Source organism: Scyliorhinus torazame, chromosome 1 (assembly GCF_047496885.1).
Source record: "Scyliorhinus torazame isolate Kashiwa2021f chromosome 1, sScyTor2.1, whole genome shotgun sequence".
Lineage (NCBI taxonomy): Eukaryota > Metazoa > Chordata > Chondrichthyes > Carcharhiniformes > Scyliorhinidae > Scyliorhinus > Scyliorhinus torazame.
The window spans coordinates 318,306,346-318,326,689 of record NC_092707.1 but is presented as its reverse complement, the minus strand read 5'-3'; positions in this window follow the sequence as shown (position 1 = coordinate 318,326,689).

The window sequence follows — 20,344 nt, the reverse complement described above, 5'->3', positions numbered from 1 at the left end:
ACGCGATTGGGCGGAGAAATGGTTCCGACACCATAATCGCGGCGGTCCCCGATTTGACACCAAATCGCAATTCTCCGTCGCCTCCTAAGCGATGCCAAAGCATTCCAGAACGCATATACAGAAAATACTATTTGCATATCGTTACTGGGCCTTACCTGGTATTCTCCGGGTCATGCGCGATTCTCTGCCTCCGATGGCCCGAATTCCCGACAGTGCAGTTCCATTGTGCTTTTAAAAATCGTGAAACCAGCATCATGGCTGATGAGGGAGAGAGAGAGGAGGTAGGACACAGAGATGCGCGACTGTCAGCTGCCGGGCCGGGCTGGCTGGGGTGGGGGGGCCCTGCCAGGGCTGGAGGGGTGATGGGGGAACAGGCCGAGTGGCTGCGGTGATCCCCCACAGGACTGGGGCAGTGTACAGGCATGGAACTCTACTATACTGCGGCCTGCAAGGCAGCCATCTTGCTGTGCACCACACTGATCACTCGTCTTCGCCCCTGGTTCTGCAGAGTGACACCAGCCGTATGCACCATGCTAACGTGTCGGCCTTTCACCCCCTGCAGACAATGGACATTGGAATTCAACCAGCAATGGTGGCCTTCCTGCTGGTTCCCGCAGCCCTGGGGGACGCACTGCGGATGTACAAACTGGCGATGCTCCAGGAGGAGGAATCTACAGCAGCGGAGTGTGCAGCAGCGGAGCGTGCAGCAGTGGCGTGTGCAGCAGCAGAGCGTGCAGCAGCGGAGCGTGCAGCAGCGGAGCGTGCAGCAGTGGCGTGTGCAGCAGCAGAGCATGCAGCAGCAGAGCGTGCAGCAGTGGCGTGTGCAGCAGCAGAGCGTGCAGCAGCAGAGCGTGCAGCAGCGGAGCGTGCCCCAGAAGAACTTGAGGCAGCCTCCCAGGATGGAAAGCTGGCTGCCCAAAAGGCCGAGGAGGAGGCGGTGCCAGAGAGGCACCGCATGAGGCCTCGTGTGTACCGGCAGTGGCTGCCATTCGAGGATCTGCCAGACCGGACATGCCATCGAAAACTCCTGCTGAGCAGGGGAACAGTGCAACATATCTGCCAGATCATGGCACACCTGGCACCGAGAGGAAATGGGGGAGGACACCCATTCCCGATGGCCATCAAGGTGACGGTTGCCCTGAACGTTTGCGCCATGAGGTCCTTCCAAGCGCAGAGTGGGGACCTGTCCGGGATCTCACAGAACTCGGTGCAGAGGTGCATCCACGCTATCAAGGAGGCCCTATATGCCCAGGTGGCTCAATACTTCAATTTTAATGTGGACTGAGCCCACCATGATGCCCGGGAAGTGGGGTTCGCCGCCATCGCCGACATGCCTCGGGTCCAGGAGTGATCGACGGGATACATGTCCCACTACAAGCACCTTCAGATGACAGGCCACTCTACACAAACCGATGGTTGTGCAGCCTATATGTGACCATCAGATGCACATCATGCACGTCTGTGCCCAATACCCGGGCAGTGTGCACGACAACTTCATCCTGGCGCATGAAGCCTTCATCCTGGCACACTTGTGATTCCTGGCATGTTCAAGATGTCCTTCCGCCTGGGTGACTGGGGCTATATGCTGCGGTCGTGCCTGCTGACACCTATCCGGAGGCCACAGACTGATGAGGAGTCCCCTACAATGACCACTATGCAGCGACCAGGGGTGTGATCGAGCGGTGCTTCGTCCTCCTGAAGATGCGGTTCAGGTGCCTGGACCACTCTGGAGGGGCCCTCCAGTATGATGCTGAGAAGGTCGCCGCCATCATGGCAGCCTGCTAAGTTTTCTGCAACATCGCGCAGCAGAGGGGCGATGTACTGGAGGAGGAGGATGATCATTAGTCCTCATCAGACGAGGAAGATGCAGGGGAGGGCGTGGATGGGCAGGACACGGGGCCTATGCAGGCACCGGAGGCCGCACAATGTGTGCGCCAGGACACATCAACCAGTGGCTGCTCCATCAAACCATAAATGAACCGCGCCATTGGGAACTCGGCCCATTGGAGGCAGAGAATCGCGGAGGCCGCAGAGAATACAGGGTCAGGACCACTACTGATATGCCCACGGTGTTTAAGCACCGTGCGGCCGGGTCGCATTTACACCATTTTCAGTGTCAAACCAGTGCCGACCGCAATTTTGTTGTCGGAGGCTATTCTCCTACCAATTACTTTTTCCGATTTCAGTATCGGTCGATGGAGAATCCTGCCCTTTGTTATAAATATATTCCCATTTCAATTATAGAAAAAAGTACACAAATCAAACACACACAATGTTACAATATTTCTTACTGGTTCCACTGCATTGCACCATCCAAACATCCAAGTCTTCTCCTTCTCCATTCTCACCGAAAGCACTTACGTCCTGGTTTCCAGAGAGTGGCGACACAAAGTGGTGACTGTAGGTTTCTTCCAGTGTTGACATGCGTCAGCCGTATTGACTGGCCTCGATTGATCTGTATTCCTCGCCGACAAACCAGGGGCGAAATTCTCCCCCAACGGCGCGATGTCCGCCGACTGGCGCCCAAAACGGCGCCAATCAGACGGGCATCGCGCCACCCCAAAATGCGGAATGCTCCGCATCTTTGGGGTCCGAGCCCCGACATTTAGGGGCTAGGCCGGCGGCGGAGGGATTTCCGCCCCGCCAGCTGGCGGAAACGGCATTTGTTGCCCCGCCAGCTGGCGCGGAAATGACATCCCCAGGCGGCGCATGCGCGGGAGTGTCAGCGGCCGCTGACAGTTTCCCACGCATGCGCAGTGGGGAGAGTCTCTTCCGCCTCCGCCATGGTGGAGACCGTTGCGGAGGCGGAAGGGAAAGAGTGCCCCCACGGCACAGGCCCGCCCGCGGATCGGTGGGCCCCGATCGCGGGCCAGGCCACCGTGGGGGTACCCGCCGGGGCGAGATCGCCCCGCGACCCCCCCAGGACCCCGGAGCCCGCCCACACCGCCTTGTCCCGCCGGTAAATACCTACTTTAATTTACGCCGGCGGGACAGGCAATTTCTCGGCGGGACTTCGGCCCATCCGGACCGGAGAATTGAGCGGGGGGGTCCCGCCAACCAGCGCGGCCCGATTCCCGCCCCCACCCAATCTCCGGTACCGGAGACTTCGGCAACCGGCGGGGGCGGGATTCACGGCGGCCAGCGACCATTCTCCGACCCGCTGGGGGGTCGGAGAATGACGCCCCTGGCCTCTTTTCCCTCTTACTGTCCAGAAGCTGCATGCTCCCCAGTCACAGACTGCTGACCACTTCCCGATTAATACTTCACGTTGTGGGAGTGCAAGCGGACGCTGTGCCGGCCGTTGAATAGCTTGACCACGGAGCCACTGGTCGCATACTGCTGATTGGTGGCGAGGAACAAGCCGAGCAGTGCGCGAAGCACAAGCACCAGACCCAAAAAGGAACAGGCTTGGATACCTTATGGTGTTACAGCCTCAGGTTCTTAAGGCATAGATGTGATTGTCCTTTCTGCAGATGCCTCTGTCACCTACTGCAGACAGCACTTAAAGGTTACAAAGGGACAAACGTGGATACCCTACCGTGTGACTCCCCACAATTTGAGTTCCCTTTCCAAACATGGTGGTGGTTTTGGGCTAATTAGCCACATCATAGTTTATTGCTTGACGACACCCATCCTGAGGGGATTAAAATAATCAACTTCTTTGTTGCATTCCGGGAGTGTATTTTGTAATGGTCAAAGTATGTATGCAGTTAACACCTTTTCATCTGGGATGAGCCGTTTTGTCTCTGTTGGACAATGGGACAGTTTTTGAGTCCACAAGCCAGGACATTTGACCTTCGGCAGCCACTTTTGCAGCAGGTTGCCCATTTTGGAAATGAAAAGTCCATTTCAAAGAATCCCCATTGATGAAAATACATACCTTAAAATTTAGGCATGTGATATGCCATTGCTGGACATGACACTAAGGTGTAGATATGAGGAGGTAGAGTGACATAGTTTGGTTACATAGATAGATCTTAAGGAGGCAGTAAAAGATGACAGGAAGATAGAGAGGCAATGGGAATTCCAAAGCTGCGAGCCTTGGTGACAGAAGCATAGCTGCCAATACCATGGAATTCACAAGAGGGTATACATGCTGGAATGGATAGTTCTGGACAGGAGGAGGATACAGACCCAGAGGGGGACAAAGCCATGAGTGATTGAAGCAAAAGGTGAAGCAAAAGGGTGAGATTGTTATATTTTGAGGTGTTGGGTACTCAGTGCTCTATTGGAGAACCATAATCATTTCATGCCCTTGTGTTCTGGAGTGCAACTTGAACACGCAAATATTGGACTCAAGGTTAGAAACTGAGCTAAGACATTTGGGCAGTGGCAGGCTGAGACTGTTTTGACAGCTAAGCAGCACCTATATGAATTCATCACGTTTACATTTGTTCATTTGATTACTCACCATTGTTCATGAGAAACGGTAGCTGCCTAAGAGAAAACCACTTGATTTGATGAGCAAGCATTTGAAGCAGGCATTTGATTAGGAAACACAAAACGTGTCTGATTCTTTAGCTGGGGAACAAATTGCTGCCTTACAGGGCACAACGCACCTGGAACAGGATGTCATCATAAGAATGCAGTAGCGTTTTCCCTGTCAAATACCTGCCCCATAATCTGTGACACATTTGAAACACAGTAAGAAATCTTACAACACCAGGTTAAAGTCCAACAGGTTTGTTTCAAACACAAGCTTTCGGAGCGCTGCTCCTTCCTCAGGTGAATGAAGAGGTATGTTCCAGAAACATATATATAGACAAATTCAAAAATGCCAGACAAGGCTTGGAATGCGAGCATTAGAACATAGAACATAGAACGATACAGCGCAGTACAGGCCCTTCGGCCCACGATGTTGCACCGAAACAAAAGCCATCTAACCTACACTATGCCACTATTAGCAGGTGATTAAATCTTCATAGATCCAGAGATGGGGTAACTCCAGGTTAAAGAGGTGTGAATTGTGTCAAGCCAGGACAGTTGGTAGGATTTCGCAGGCCAGATGGTGGGGGATGAATGTAATGCAACATGAATCCCAGGTCCCGGTTGAGGCCACACATGCGGAACTTGGCTATAAGTTTCTGCTCAGCGATTCTGCGTTGCCGCGCGTCCTGAAGGCCACCTTGGAGAACGCTTACCCGGAGATCAGAGGCTGAATGCCCTTGACTGCTGAAGTGTTCCCCGACTGGAAGGGAACATTCCTGCCTGGTGATTGTCACGCGATGTCCGTTCATTCGTTGTCGCAGCGTCTGCATGGTCTCGCCAATGTACCACGCTTCGGTACATCCTTTCCTGCAGCGTATGAGGTAAACAACATTGGCCGAGTTGCACGAGTATGTACCGCATACCTGGTGGGTGATGTTCTCACGTGTAATGGTGGCATCCATGTCAATGATCTGGCACAACTTGCAGAGATTGCCATGGCAGGGTTGTGTGGTGTCGTGGTCACTGTTCTGAAGACTGGGTAGTTTGCTACAAACAATGGTTTGTTTGAGGTTGCGCAGTTGTTTGAAGGCAAGTAGTGGGGGTGTGGAGATGGCCTTGGCAAGATGTTCATCTTCATCAATGACGTGTTGAAGGCTGTGAAGAAGATGTCGTAATTTCTCCGCTCCAAGAAAGTACTGGACAACGAAGGGTATTCTGTCGGTTGTGTCCCATGTTTGTCTTCTGAGGAGGTCTGTGCGGTTTTTTGCTGTGGCGCGTTGTAACTGTCGATCGATGAGTCGAGCGCCATATCCCGTTCGTATGAGGGCATCTTTCAATGTCTGTAGATGTCTGTTACGCTCCTCCTCATCTGAGCAGTTCCTGTGTATACGGAGAGATTGTCCATAGGGGATGGCTTCTTTAATGTGTTCAGGGTGGAAGCTGGAGAAGTGGAGCATCGTGAGGTTATCCGTGGGCTTGCGGTAAAGCGAAGTGCTGAGGTGACTGTCCTTGATGGAGACGATTGTGTCCAAGAATGCAACTGATTTTGGAAAGTAGTCCATGGTGAGTCTGATGGTTGGATGGAACTTATTAATGTCAGCGTGTAGTCGTTTCAGTGATTCTTCGCTGTGGGTCCAAAGGAAAAAAATGTCAACGATGTATCTGGTGTTTGAAACAGTACAAGAAGCATAACCAATGGAGTTTTGCAAGAAAGAAACAGTCCATATAATGTTAACCATGCATGTTTAATTTGCAGCACTGCATTGATGCAGTTATCAACTTCAAACTATGATAGCAGTGAATAAGAACACTGGGCAATCAATGTCCCAACCAATGGAAATATCTGGGATAGGTTAAAAGGTGGGAGAGACACATAACAAAGATGTAATCGGGGAAAGGGCAAAGGATGTGGTGGTTGTAGTAAAGAAACAAAGCATTAGTCCAGAGAGTTAATGACAGTAATGGGCAGCTCCTTACATTTTGCTCTACAACTCTCTGCACCATTCAACAGTAAAATCCCAGCACATCCCTTCAGCTCTTTCCACTTGAAACCTAACCCCGTTTCTCTTTCCACAAGTGCTGCCACACCTGCTGAGTTTTTCCAGGACACTGTATTTATTATAGTCATGTTGCAGGCTTTATGAATTTATCATTCTAGGTTCTTGGCACAATGTTCTTATTTAAAGGTTCAATGACAATCTTAGGAGGCAAACTGTTTTCCTTCGAATCTAAAACCAAGGTTTCTACTTTCTAATCCTTTAGAGTGCATCTGCCTGGGGATTAGCAATTATCCCACTGTTAATAAATTGTGGATAAGGAATTTGCATATATTAGAGCTTCACATAAGCAGAATTATTAAATGCAGATAGGTTAAAATGAGTCTAATCTATTGATAAAGGTAAGCAAAAAAGAATCAGCTAATTAGGCTCATACAACAGTACAAGATAACTAGGATTTATAACATGTCAACGAGAGGAGCTATCACTTATCCTCTACAGCAGTAAGACCAGCCTCTTGAAATAAATGATACTGGGCTGAATTCTGCATTCCTGAGACTAAGTGTGGACACCAGCGCAGGATTCGTGGAGTTCCACGACAGCAAAATTGACGCCGCACATGGACCGATTCAGCAACATTAAGGGGCTAGCACCGGCACCATGTGGAACACAATTGAATCCAATGAAAAACAGTTTGGGATTCGCCAGATTCGCGATTGAAACTCATGTGGCTGACAAGCTGTAGCGGCACTTACACACTTCACTCCCCACACACACCATCCCAGCCAACAAGATGGCAGCAAGACGCACGGTCCCATGATTTATGGACGTCAAGTTAGAGACCCTGCTCTACGCAGCAGAGGAGAGGCAATCCTGTACCTCGGCCCGGGAAGGAGGCTGCCACCCACTGCCATTCGCCACCAGCAGGTGGCAGAGGCGGTGAGCACTACCAGCAACACAATCTGGACCGGCCAGCAGTGCCGTAAAAAACTGCATGCATGACCTCCTCAGGGCGGCCAGGGTGTGTTGGCAACAGTATTCTCCGGCACTAAACCCGTCCTACATACCCGTCACCCTACCCCCACCCCCCACTCCCACCTGGAGGGCAGCCGAAACCCCACCCTGCACAACATGTCGGCACCCACACCATGGCCGGGTGTCCTGGCCACTGGGGCCACCAGCTACCTACCTCCTGGGCTGCATGCATTGGACTATCTAACACTGTCATTTTCTGTTTCCCCCCCATAGGAGAAGGCCGCCCATATCTGCTGGGAACGGGAGAAAACTGAAGGAGGACAACCGGATATGCGGCCCTCACTGTGGCAGAGCAGAGGGCCCTGGATGTGGTCGGTGGCCCATACGAAAGGCAGGTCGCCAGGGTGGAGATCGGCCGCGGGCGAGGAAGTGGGACCCTGCTGAGTTGTGGTTCCCCCAAACACCACCCCCACACCACCCTTGCCCCCACAACACCCTCACCTGATCTTAACCTAGGTTCTTTCATAATAACACAGGAAACAGATATGTACCTTAACCCAGGCTAGTAATAACATTACTGCCACAAATAGAAAATATAATATCTAGCAATCCCTACACTCATCACATGAGGGCTATTTTTGTTTAATTGAGTTTATTGTAACTGGGAAAAATCCAGTGATGTGAGCCTTTTAAACACCCTATTGCAGAGGAATGGATTAATCATTACGTTAATAAGATCACGATGATACCAATGATGCAACTGTGACATCAGGGGTCAAATAACCAAATGGTTCCAAGAGAGCTAGGTGTAGAATAGACTATGAGCTGAATGCCATGTGCTTATCCTGAGGCCTTTGCAAATAGTTGCAATAAATTGCGTCAATTAAAACAACCCCGACCATCTCAAGTGTATCAAAGGAGAAGCAAAGCCTCATCAAGCTACAGTACAAAAATAAGCATGGTAACAGGAAAATATTGGAAATGTTTGGTGACAAGACAAAGCACCCGCCTCGGTGCTCTGCCTCTGAAGTTTTACCAGGACAGCGGGCCTGACTCCAGTCCCCTCCCTTCCAGTTTCCACCGCACCCCCTCCCCAGAAAGAAAGTCCTGCATTTGCAGGCGCATTCTCCTGAGGGAGGTGTGTCAAGTCAGGAAATTACCAGAATCCCACCATCCACCTCTAAGATGAAAATCCAGTCTTGTATGTCCATTGGTATTAAATTATCTCCTACAAACAGATGCTAGTAAAGATACAAAATCTCTCTTGACAACACATAATATAAATGTAAAAGCATAAAAGGTTTCTGATAAACAGTCTGCCATGGGTCTTACCACAATACCCAAAATAAAGTAAATTGTAATTATGCTTCATTCAAAAAGAGCAATGAGAAACTTAAACTTGAAACAAGAAAAAAAGGCTGTTGGAGACAATGCTAGCTCTAACATTTGTAAGCTGGATGTGTGGATTTCAGAGTGAGTGCAAAACGTGTGTTCATCTTTCTCTTGCTTAACTATAGAAACAATTGTAATGTTATGTCAATGAGACATGAAAGAAATCCAAACTGTGTACATCTGCCTTTATTCTTTTTGCTATTTTTTAAATGGGCTTTCTGATGAACCCAAGAAAGTGGCTGTTACATGTCACATGGTCGCAGAATTAGCTGTTTGTTCTGGAAGCTTTCAACAGGAGTTATAAGAATAAAATAATCTGCCTCTCACACCCAATTGTAAGGGCATTATAATCACAAAACCATGGGACTCGCAGATCAAAATTTGTTATTCCTACAGAGTTGTTAGCAGAGTCATCTCACACCTGGAACTGCCTGGGTCCATTTGAAAAGGAGGACATTGAGGGGAAAATAGACATCATTTACATCTTGATAAGCTTACCCCTCTAGCAGAGTCAGATGGTCTGCCCAGCCAATGGCTTCCAAATACAACATCCTCAACATGGATAGTAATTCTTTCAAAAGCTAATGGTTGGGACATTATTAGTACTGAAACTAATGTCGGCACCCACACCATGGCCGGGTGCCCTAGATGGCTGGGTGACACTAGATAAACATTCCCTTTGAAACCATTGTGGCGAAAGAAGGTCACATGACTTGAGTAACCATTTTGAAATCTCTATTATTCTTTGAGAACTCAGTCTGTTGAATTACCAACTAATCAATCAGACCTGCAACAGGAGTCCCAGTTAACCAAGCAGCTGGTCACTGTGTCGCAACTCCTCGAAGCCGATTTGTTTTAAGCCTCAGATCATCATGGGCCAAGTGATCTAAGCACAGAAATCCAAGTGTGCAACACCATCATTCATTACAGGGATTTTCATGTTGCTGTCTCCATCAAGGAGCTTCACTGGACTGAAGGAAGGAAACACCCTCTGGACCTTGATGTTCCGGACTCTCGAAATCATGTCAACTAATATTTCTGTGGTTCTTTTACTATCATTATCCACAGTTGCAAAAACTCACACTCTTCTATTCCCCCTTACTGTATGTGTTTGCGTGTGTGTAAGGTTGGGAACAATGACCATCCTTTCCCTCACAGCTCCCAGGTTTGCATGTGAAATAAAATTACCTTCTGACTTATAAAGAGAATCTGCCGGAAGTTAGTTATAATAGCTGGACCACACAAACTGAGGGTTTGTGGAAACACACCACAGCCTACTTTAAAAAATAATTTTAAAATCCCTCTGCTTATGGACATGGAAGAGGATAAAGAAGTTGGGTATTCCTCTCCTGTCCATAATATGAAAAAACCGTAATCAAGATTCCATGCAGTGGAGGCATTTCGGGCGGAATTCCCCCCCCCCCCCCACCCCCATGCCGGGTGGGAGAATTCCGGGGATGCCGCGCGTGTCCCGCCACGCCGCCCTGACACCCGCACGCGATTCTCCCACCTCCCCCAAACCGGCACGGCGCGAATCACGGCTGGCCGCTCTGAGAATCGCCGCTCGCCGTTTGCAACGGGCGAGCGGCAATTCTCCTGGATGGGCCGAGCGGCCTGCTGAACACGACGGTTTCCCGCTGGCGCCGTCCACACCATGGGCGTCATTCTCCGCCGGCGGGAGTCTCCGTTCTGCCGGCGCCCCGGGGTTTCCCGACGGCGTGGGACTGCCCCACAATGGGAAACCCCATTGACCGGCCGGTGTTACGGAGACTCCCGCCAGCCGGTCGGCGCAGAAATGTGGCGGGGCGGGTAGGAGAATTTCGCCCCTGGTCGCTGCCGGCGGGAACAGAGTGGGACCGCTGGAGGGGCGGCCTGTGGGAGGGGGAGGGAGGTTCCTGCACCAGGGGCGGCCTCAAATGGGGTCTGGCCTGCGATCGATACCCACCGATCAGCGGGCCAGCCTCTCTGAAGGAGGACCTATTATCCTCTGCCGCCCAGCAAGATCCATCCGACATCTTCTTGCAGGGCGGCCTCAGGGCGGACGGCAACCGCGCATGCGCGGTTGACCGCATCATTTACGCGGCGCCGCTTTTACACGGCGCCAAGGCCCGGTGCGCGTAAATGACGTGACGTCGCTCCTAGCCCCCCGGGGGTGGGAGAATAGGGAGCTGGGAGCGGGCTCCGACGCCGGAGTGAAATACTCTGGTTTTCACTCCGGCGTCGGCACTTAGACTCCCGATGGGAGAATTGCGCCCCACATTTTTTTTAAGATCAGGGGCGTCATTCTCCAACCCCCCCCAGCGGGTCGGAGAATGGCCGTTGGCCGCCGTGAATCCCGCCCCCGCCGGTTGCCGAAGTCTCCGGTACCGGAGATTGGCTGGGGGCGGGAATCGGGCCGCACCGGTTGGCGGGCCCCCCCGCTCGATTCTCTGGCCCGGATGGACCGAAGTCCCGCCGAGAAATTGCCTGTCCCGCCGGCGTAAATTAGAGTACCTATTTACTGGCGGGACAAGGCGGCGTGGGCGGGCTCCGGGGTCCTGGGCGTGGGGCGATCTGACCCTGGGGGGTGCCCCCACGGTGGCCTGGCCCACGATCGGGGCCCACCTATCCGCGGGCGGGCCTGTGCCGTGGGGGCACTCTTTCCCTTCCGCCTGCGCCACGGTCTCCACCATGGCGGAGGCGGAAGAGACTCTCCCCACAGTGCATGCGCGGGAAACTGTCAGCGGCCGCTGACGCTCCCGCGCATGCGCCACCCCGACATGTCATTTCCGCGCCAGCTGGCGGGGCAACAAACGCCGTTTACGCCAGCTGGCGGGGCGGAAATCCCTCCGGCGCCGGCCTAGCCCCTCAATGTTGGGGCTCGGCCCCCAAAGATGCGGAGCATTCCGCACCTTTGGGGCGGCGCGATGCCCGTCTGATTGGCGCCGTTTTGGGCGCCAGTCAGCGGACAGCGCGCCGTTTGGGGAGAATTTCGCCCATGGTGCGGGGTTCTCCGGCGGGGGGGTCGGAGAATCCCGCCCATGAACTTTATTCAATGTGGACTCTTTGAAATTGATTTTTCTTTGAAAAGTGATCAGTGGAGAGGCAATGCTAACCACCGAAGATCACATGGCCTGTCCTATATACTCAAAACCAAACTCACTGTTTAACAATAACACATTCCAGATGGAAAGGTGTTCACAACATATATCGTGAGACTATTAAAAATGACATTCCTGAATTGAACAAATATTTTTTGAATGTGATTGTTTTAATCCCCTCAGGATGAATGTCTTCAAAGAATAAGTCTGGGTGTGGGTAATCAACCTAAGAGAACCACCATATTTGGCAAAGGAAATTTTATTATGAGAAGTCACATGGTAAGGCAGTCATGCTTTTCCCTTTGTAATCTTTAAGTACTTTATGCAGAAATCAGCAGCAGAAACGGCAATAACATCTATGCTTTAATAACTTGACATTGTAACACTATAAGAACTCCAAGCCTTTTCCTTTCTGGGTCCCCCCATAAGCAAACTGACCTCCTTGTAGCAAAACTACAAACAATGTACGTTACAACCTGCAGAAAGTCTATCCCTGTGAGAAAATCCTGAAAATAACTTTGGCCGTTGAATTCACCTAAATTATACTTCAGGATTGAAGATGCCTTTTCATCGGGCCAACAAGACAATCGTGTAAATGATAAACTATTTGTTATGTTTATAACTTATAAAAGTGCACTTTTCTCTTCAACTGTACTTTCCTTGTGTGTGTCTATGTGAATGAATAGTGGAGCATTAGATTCTCCTGCTCAACATTCTTCTATCAGTAAAGACTACCAAAAGCAGGTCTACTAATGAAAAGAAAATCGCTTATTGTCACAAGTAGGCTTCAAATGAAGCTACTGTGAAAAGCCCCTAGTCACCACATTCCGGCACCTGTTCGGGGAGGCTGGTACGGGAATTGAACCGTGCTCCTGGCCTGCCTTAGTCTGCTTTCAAAGCCAGCAATTTAGCCCTGTGCTAAACAGCCCCTTATTTGTTCTCTCTAATTATTTGTTCTCTCTCTGTGTCCGTGCAAAATGGCAGCCACACTAATGAGCAACAGCGACTGCTTTTCGAAAACAACTCAGTGAATGTAATATACATTCGGAGATCCTGAGGGATGTGAGAAGGTAAAATGGAAGTCTAAATTATTTTGTTCCTTTTTTGGTCAACCTGCTGGAAGGTTGAAGATGGTACATGCTGTTAAAAACACCAGTCAAGTGAGAATCCTTCCAAAAATGTGCGAACAATCCACATAGCATCCCAATAGCAATTCTTAGATTACAGGATGCATTATATATGTACCCAGCAACGCTGCAGGGAGAAAATAACACTAACTATGAACAAAATGGGATTGACTTGAATGTATCAAATACCTCATTACATTTCATCTTTACTTTCTGAGTTCGCTCATTTACCGTTTAATACCCTTCAAAGCTTTGGAGAGGAAAAAAATCATAAAACTGCACTCAAAGCAACATGAATATTTACCCACAATTTGTTATGTAATGAACCTAACAAAACCATGAAGAATAAAAGAAGACAATTAAAATAGGAAATGTGGATAAGGTTACAATATGAAGTATGGGAATAATCAATTCATAAACAAAAAGTGAATATTACAACAATGAATAATTCTTGAAAAAGCAAAGGATAGAAACTCCAGAGGTGCCATTGTATCAGTGAAAATTCAGTTGGGTAACTTCTTCCCTATTCATTGGCCCCATTATGACTCCTCAATTGCAGGGGCAAGCATGATGGTTTGAAGTTATGGGTCTGTAATGAATGAAGGAGTTCAGCAAATGGGCCATGGCATAAATGAGAAGCTGAAATTCTCTTGGAGGAATTGCAGCTGAGGAACAGATTTCTATTCACAATGAACACTGCAGGATTCCGAGCAATGGGAAGTGGAAGGAAGTATCATTGAACATTAAATGCTACCTCCCACACACAGCATGCATGGGAGCAATGTTCAAATAAATTTGCCAGGTCGCCAATTTAAAAGGCTGCACCATAACTTTGTTTGTAATATGCATTTGTGTGCCTCTTATGATGGTGATAAAAGTCATGTCTAACAGGAATACATATGGAACTAACGCTCGTGAAGCCCATACCAGCCTCCACGAACAGGTGCCGGAATGTGGCGACTAGGGGCTTTTCATCGTAACTTAATTGAAGCTTACTTGGGACAATAAGTGATTATTATTATTATTATTAACAGTCTCTCATCCAAGCCCTCTATCTCCACCTGATGCCTCTATGTATGCCAAAAAAGCACTCACAACCAGGGTTGACCAGAGGAATGCATAGGCACTCCGGCACATCACATGTAAGATCATTAGTGAATTGTTTGCATTGCACTTGGCCCCACAACTGCTTTGTAGGTATATCCCTTGGTCCAGACACAAAAGTCAAGGTGATGACCAGTATAAAGGATGTCTTAATTCATGCCACAATTTAATTTGCAATTACAATTCCCAAATTGACAGTAACTCTAAGAGTTTATGGAGAGGAGCATTTCTCCTCTTTAATCTCCACAATCTTAGTGTACTACTTTCTGGTAAAGTGTCTAGATGACTAATTATCTACAGTTACCTCATAGTTGCTTGCAATGGCATATTGTAAATTATCTTCTGTAGTTGCCACCCTGAAGACTCCTTGCCCTAAATAATCATCACTGATATTGTCAACGGTTCAAACCCAAACACTTCCACAATATTGAAACATAAATCCCAAAAATATTGACATGTTTTTGAAAAAATCAATCTGTCTGGGATAATTTGAATAGTACCATTCCCAAGACACTATCTCCCAAAAAAGAATTTAACTCATGCTGTATTACTATATGTGGGGCAATCTATAATTTATTCTATAAACAACCTACTCTGCCACTGAAGTCGAGAATGCTGAATGGGGTATTGCCTTCCTGGTATTAGGACAAAGAAGACAATGAAATGAGTGGCAAAAACCACTGGGGAGGGAGAGAACAGCCAAAGGTCATTTGTGGCAAAACTGATGAGATAGCTAGAAGTACTGTTGCAGTCTTGAAGAGGGAGTTTAAGGAGAGGAAATAAATTGAAACACAAAGCCTCAAAGATGTCTGGAATGTTTCCTGGCTCACATCAGGATAGATTAAGGAGACAGAAGGTTAGGAAAGTCAGTTATTGGGCCATAGCTTTGAGTAGCGGTGTAAAGTCATGGGGCAGGATTCTCCGTTTCTGAAACGCCAACACAGAATCCGTGGACTTTCACGACAGAAAACCTAAAGCCACACTTGGACCGATTCCGCTACTATTGAGGGGCTAGCATCGGTGCCGTGTGGAACACAATCGATTCCCATGAGAAATGGTGCAGGATTCGCTGGGTGTGTGATTGACACTCGGGAGGCTGACAAGTTGCAGCTGCATATACGCATTACGCTCCCCACACACACCTATCCCAGCCAACAAGATGGCACTGGTTGTGCTGGAGCGCGCCCACACATTGGGTCGGCTGGGGTCAGAGGGCACCTAGAGGGGGCTGTTAACATTTGCACAGCTGCATGGCTGCTTGCCGGCTGCGGCAATGGTGTTGCCACCCCCCACTACTCCCCCAGCCCTGGCAGAAGCCTTCGACCAGCGGCACAACTGTCAGCAAACTATGATGACGGTTGTGCCTTCCGTAGCCACTCTCTCTCCCTTAGTAGCTGCCACGCCAGTTTCACGATTTTTAAAAGCAGATGTGAACCGCGCCGTCGGGAACTCAGCCCATCAGAGGCGGAGAATCGTGTTGGCCCTTAGAATACCGGGTTGGGCCCGCTAATGATATGCAAACTGTGTCTACTGTACATGCAGTCTGGTACGCATTGAATCCGCTGCCGAGGTAATGGAGAACTGCCATCGGAGCCGATTCCCCACCCAATTGAACTGCAGCAGTTCAAGAGGCAACTCACCACCACCTTCTGAAGGGCAACTAGGGATGAGCAATAATGCTGGTCTAACCAGTGATGCCTACATCCCATAAATGAGCAAAAAGAAAACAGGTTGGTTTAAAAAAACTTACTATCCTTATCTTGAAAACATTTAATGAAGGAGCCTCAACTGCTTCACTGGGCAAGGAATTCCATAGATTCACAACACTTTGGTGAAGAAGTTCCTCCTAAACTCAGTCCTCAATCTACTTCCCCTTATTTTGAGGCTGTACCCCCTAGTTCTGCTTTCACCCACCAATGGAAACAGTGGATTGCATTCTTTTAGCTTCATATTCCTCGCTCTCTTGTCTCAGACGTGGGCCTTTCTTTCTTTTTTTTTAGAGTGAATCTAAAAAGAACTTTGGTGCTGTTTCTGTTGGAGATGGAGGCTGTACCTTCAATATTGTTTTCCTTTCTTGCAAAATTTCCTTCAGTGTCCAAAGATGTAAACATTTCCCTGCTGCACCTGTCCTGCAGTTACTCACCGGCCCGTAAATTCCTGGCGGATTCATCTCAGCAGTTCCAGGTAAGGATTTACATGGCAATTGTCCAGAAGGGCGAATACCTGCTGGACAATTGCGCCTTGGGCTGAAAAACATCTGACAAACCGATTTAAATAGTTGACTTCCGATGTTCTGTTAGTCTTACACCAATAGTTATTCTGAAAGAGTTGGAAGGAATAAAAGCACCTCTTACTTTAGAGTAACTATTTAAAACACCCAGGCTGACCTCTGCATGGGACACCCCCCCCTGCCCAAAAACTCTGGACCACCCACAACTCCCCGACTAATCAACCCCCCGAGTATTCCCAACACTGCCCCCCAACAACCCCATCCCATGGGATGACCCTCACACAAAACTCCAGCTGCACGGGAGTCCCCAACCTAAGTAGAGACTGAACGTTCCCCTCCTCACCCGGTCTGACCCTCACATTGATTTGACCCCCCCTGGTCTCTGATCCAACCACCCCCCACCGCCCAATAAGCGGACCAGGACTTGGCCTGTGAGTGGACCAAACCCACCCCGGAGCCCGCCCACGCCGCCTGGTCCCGCCGGTAAATACCAGGTTTGATTTACGCCGGTGGGACAGGCAATTTCTGGGCGGGACTTCGGCCCATCCGGGCCGGAGAATCCAGCGGGGGGTCCCGCCAACCGGCGCGGCCCGATTCCCGCCCCCGCCCAATCTCCGGTACCGGAGACTTCGGCGGGGGCGGGGGCGGGATTCACGGCGGCCAACGGCCATTCTCCGACCCGGCAGGGGGTCGGAGAATGACGCCCCACATCACAAATGAAATGAAAATGAAAATGAAATGAAAATCGCTTAGTGTCACAAGTAGGCTTCAAATGAAGTTACTGTGAAAAGCCCCTAGTCGCCACATTCCGGCGCCAGTTTGGGGAGGCTGTTACGGGAATCGAACCGTGCTGCTGGCCTGCCTTGGTCTGCTTTCAAAGCCAGCGATTTAGCCCTGTGCTAAACAGCTAAACAAAGCAGTACTCCTTCACGACTTTGCTGAAGGATCTGCTTAGATTATCTGCTCAATTGTCACAACAGGGGCCGGGATTCTCCATTTGGGAGATTATGGGCTGGATTCTCCATTTCAGCAGCTAACTGCCGGCTGAAACGGAGAATTTGCGGGCATTTTACAACGCCAAAATCGGTACCGAATCCTCACCGATTCCAGGACCGGTGAGGGACTAGCAGCGGCTCCCCCCTTATTTAAGCATAAGCTTCTTGGTTAGAATATTTTTAGAAGACTAGGGGAGGAAATTTTTTTCTTATAATGGCAATGTTACTGGTAACCTATTAAAATGTTATAATGTGCAGATATCCTCGGAGCTGTCGGTATCCATACACATGGAGTTGAGGAATAGAAAGAGAAATGGGAGAATGCTCAGTGTACATTACAGGCCAGCAAAGAACTGAAATGAGATAGAGCAGAAGATCAACAGGGCAAGAGAGAATGGAATAAAAATATTGGAAGTTGTCAAATTGGAGAAGGCTTTTTACAATGACTTCCAAGGATAAAGTGACCCCAGCACAATAAGGACAGAAATATTCATTGATTTCTTTCTAAGAAATGAAGTGGGACAAATATTGATATGACAGTCAAAGACCAATTAGAAAATAACAGCTAAAGCACAACTACAGCTCATCCAAAACTCAAGGAACAGCACACCATTCTTCAAATAAACACTTTACACCTCTCTGACCTCAACACTGAGTTCAACAACTTTAGGTCACAACAATTACTCCCAGTTTCTCAGTTGTGATGTTTTACTATAACCATTAACACCTTTTCTGGACTCATGTTTCAGTCCTTATCTCACAACCACCCACATTTTGCTTTGCAACATCATTCCTTTCTAATTTAGGCACTGTCATAATATACACCAGTATATCATGGTGCAGACACACACTGACGGACACACAGTGGGCCCAATCAACATACACAACACCACAGCCAATCACCAGTGAGAGCGCACGCACTATAAAGACAGGGGACATCAGAGTTCCCGCTCATTCGAGTAGCAGCTAGCTAGGAGCACAGAGCTCACAGCCTGCAACACAGACATTCACCATGTGCTGAGTGCATCAACTGGTTAGGACAAGGCAAAGGTCAGTTAAAGCTGGTATCGTATTCACCCACAGTCCAAGTATGTTTAAATAGTTAACCTTTTAATAAAATAGTATTGCACTACTTCAAGTGTTGGTGACCTGTATGTGATCCAGAACACCCAACACATCATGATACCAGGTGTGGTTACATACTAGCACTTCTTAGACCGACCTGCAAGTGATCTGCCTTCCGCCAGCATTCCGCCAGCAACATGGACAACATCAGCCCGCCGCCGCTCCGCATCGCTGACAACCTCGGGGCCAACTGGAAGATATTCAAACAGCGCTTCCAGCTCTACCTCGAAGCCACGGACAGAGAGGGCGCCTCGGACACCAGGAAGATTGCTCTTCTCCTCTCCACGGACGGGGACCATGCCATCCATATTTTCAACTCTCTCACCTTTGCAGATGACGAAGACAAGACGAAGTTCAAGACAGTTCTCCTCAAATTTGACACTCACTGCAACATAGAGGTGAATGAAAGTTTCGACCGTGTTCCAACAGCGTTTGTAGGGTAAGGACGAACCTTTCCAATCCTTTTTAATGCACCTCCGCATCCTTGCGCAATCTTGCAGCTACGGGTCCACCTCCGACTCCATGATACGCGACCAGATCGTTTTCGGTGTTCAGTCGGACCCCCTACATCAGCAGCTCCTCAAAGTAAAGCAACTCACCCTAGCGACCGCCATCGAGACCTGTGTCCCACATGAAAATGCCACCAGTCGGCACTCCCATATACAAGTGGCTGAAACGGCGCGGCAAGGTCCCCACGAGGCGGAACGGATCCAAGTGATTGAACACCTCCAGGGTCTCAGCCTAGATGAGGGCGGCCATTTTGTGCGCTTTTCGCAGACTCCCTCGCTTGTACGCACCAAACGAGGGAACGGCGACATGGAGGAACGTAATGCGCAGGCGCGCACCACGCAGGACGGCACCGCGCATGCTGACGTCACGATGTGCGGCAACTGTGGCTCCGCCCATTTAAAGCGGTAATGCCCCTCAAAATCTCGACAATGCCTACGATGTGGAAGACTTGGCCACTATGCTGCCTGCTGTCGAGCAGTTCAGCCTTCCAATTCATATCGCTTCAGCCAACCTCGCAGGAATGTTCAGGCAATTCAACCCACGGTCACCGAGTCTGATTCCGACCTCCCACACAGCAGTGACACGAGGACCCGAAGGCGCCTTTTCGAGTCGGTGTCGTAATGAAAAACAGGCTACCCCGAAGCAAAGACACCGGCCGCTGTCGGTATACAGCATCGATCCAGATGATGAGTGGTGTGCCACCCTGACGGTCAACCGGTCCCAAATACGATTCCGCCTGGACACTGGTGCCTCCGCCAATCTCATGGCGTGCTCTGCTTTCCAAAGCCTTCATGTCAAACCAACCATTCTCCCATCAGCCTGCCAGCTATTGGACTACAATGGCAACATCATTCCTGCTACCGGGTCATGCCAACTCGAAGTGACGCACAAGTCACGAAAAACCATCCTTCCTTTCGAGATCGTGGGCTCCTCGAAGGACTCTCTGCTTGGCGCAGGCGTGCAAATTGCTGAACCTCGTTCAAAGAGTTCACTCGCTCTCTCCTGATGACACGTCTGCCTTCCAGGGTGCTGACTTCAGGGCGCAACTCAACGCCATCATCGACCAGCACCGCGACGTCTTCGAAGGCATGGGTATGCTCCCATATATTTACAAGATCATACTCAAACAGAACACCACGCCTGTGGTGCATGCACCTCGCAGAGTCCCAGCACCCCTCAAGGACCGCCTCAAGCAGCAGCTGCAGGACCTCCAAGACCAAGGAGTGATCTCCAGAGTTACGGAACCAACCGACTGGGTCAGTTCCATGGTGTGCGTAAAGAAGCCTTCCGGCGAGCTCAGAATATGCATTGATCCAAAGGTTCTGAATCGCAACATAATGAGGGAGTATTGCCCAATCCCCAAGCGCAAAGAGGTCACGTG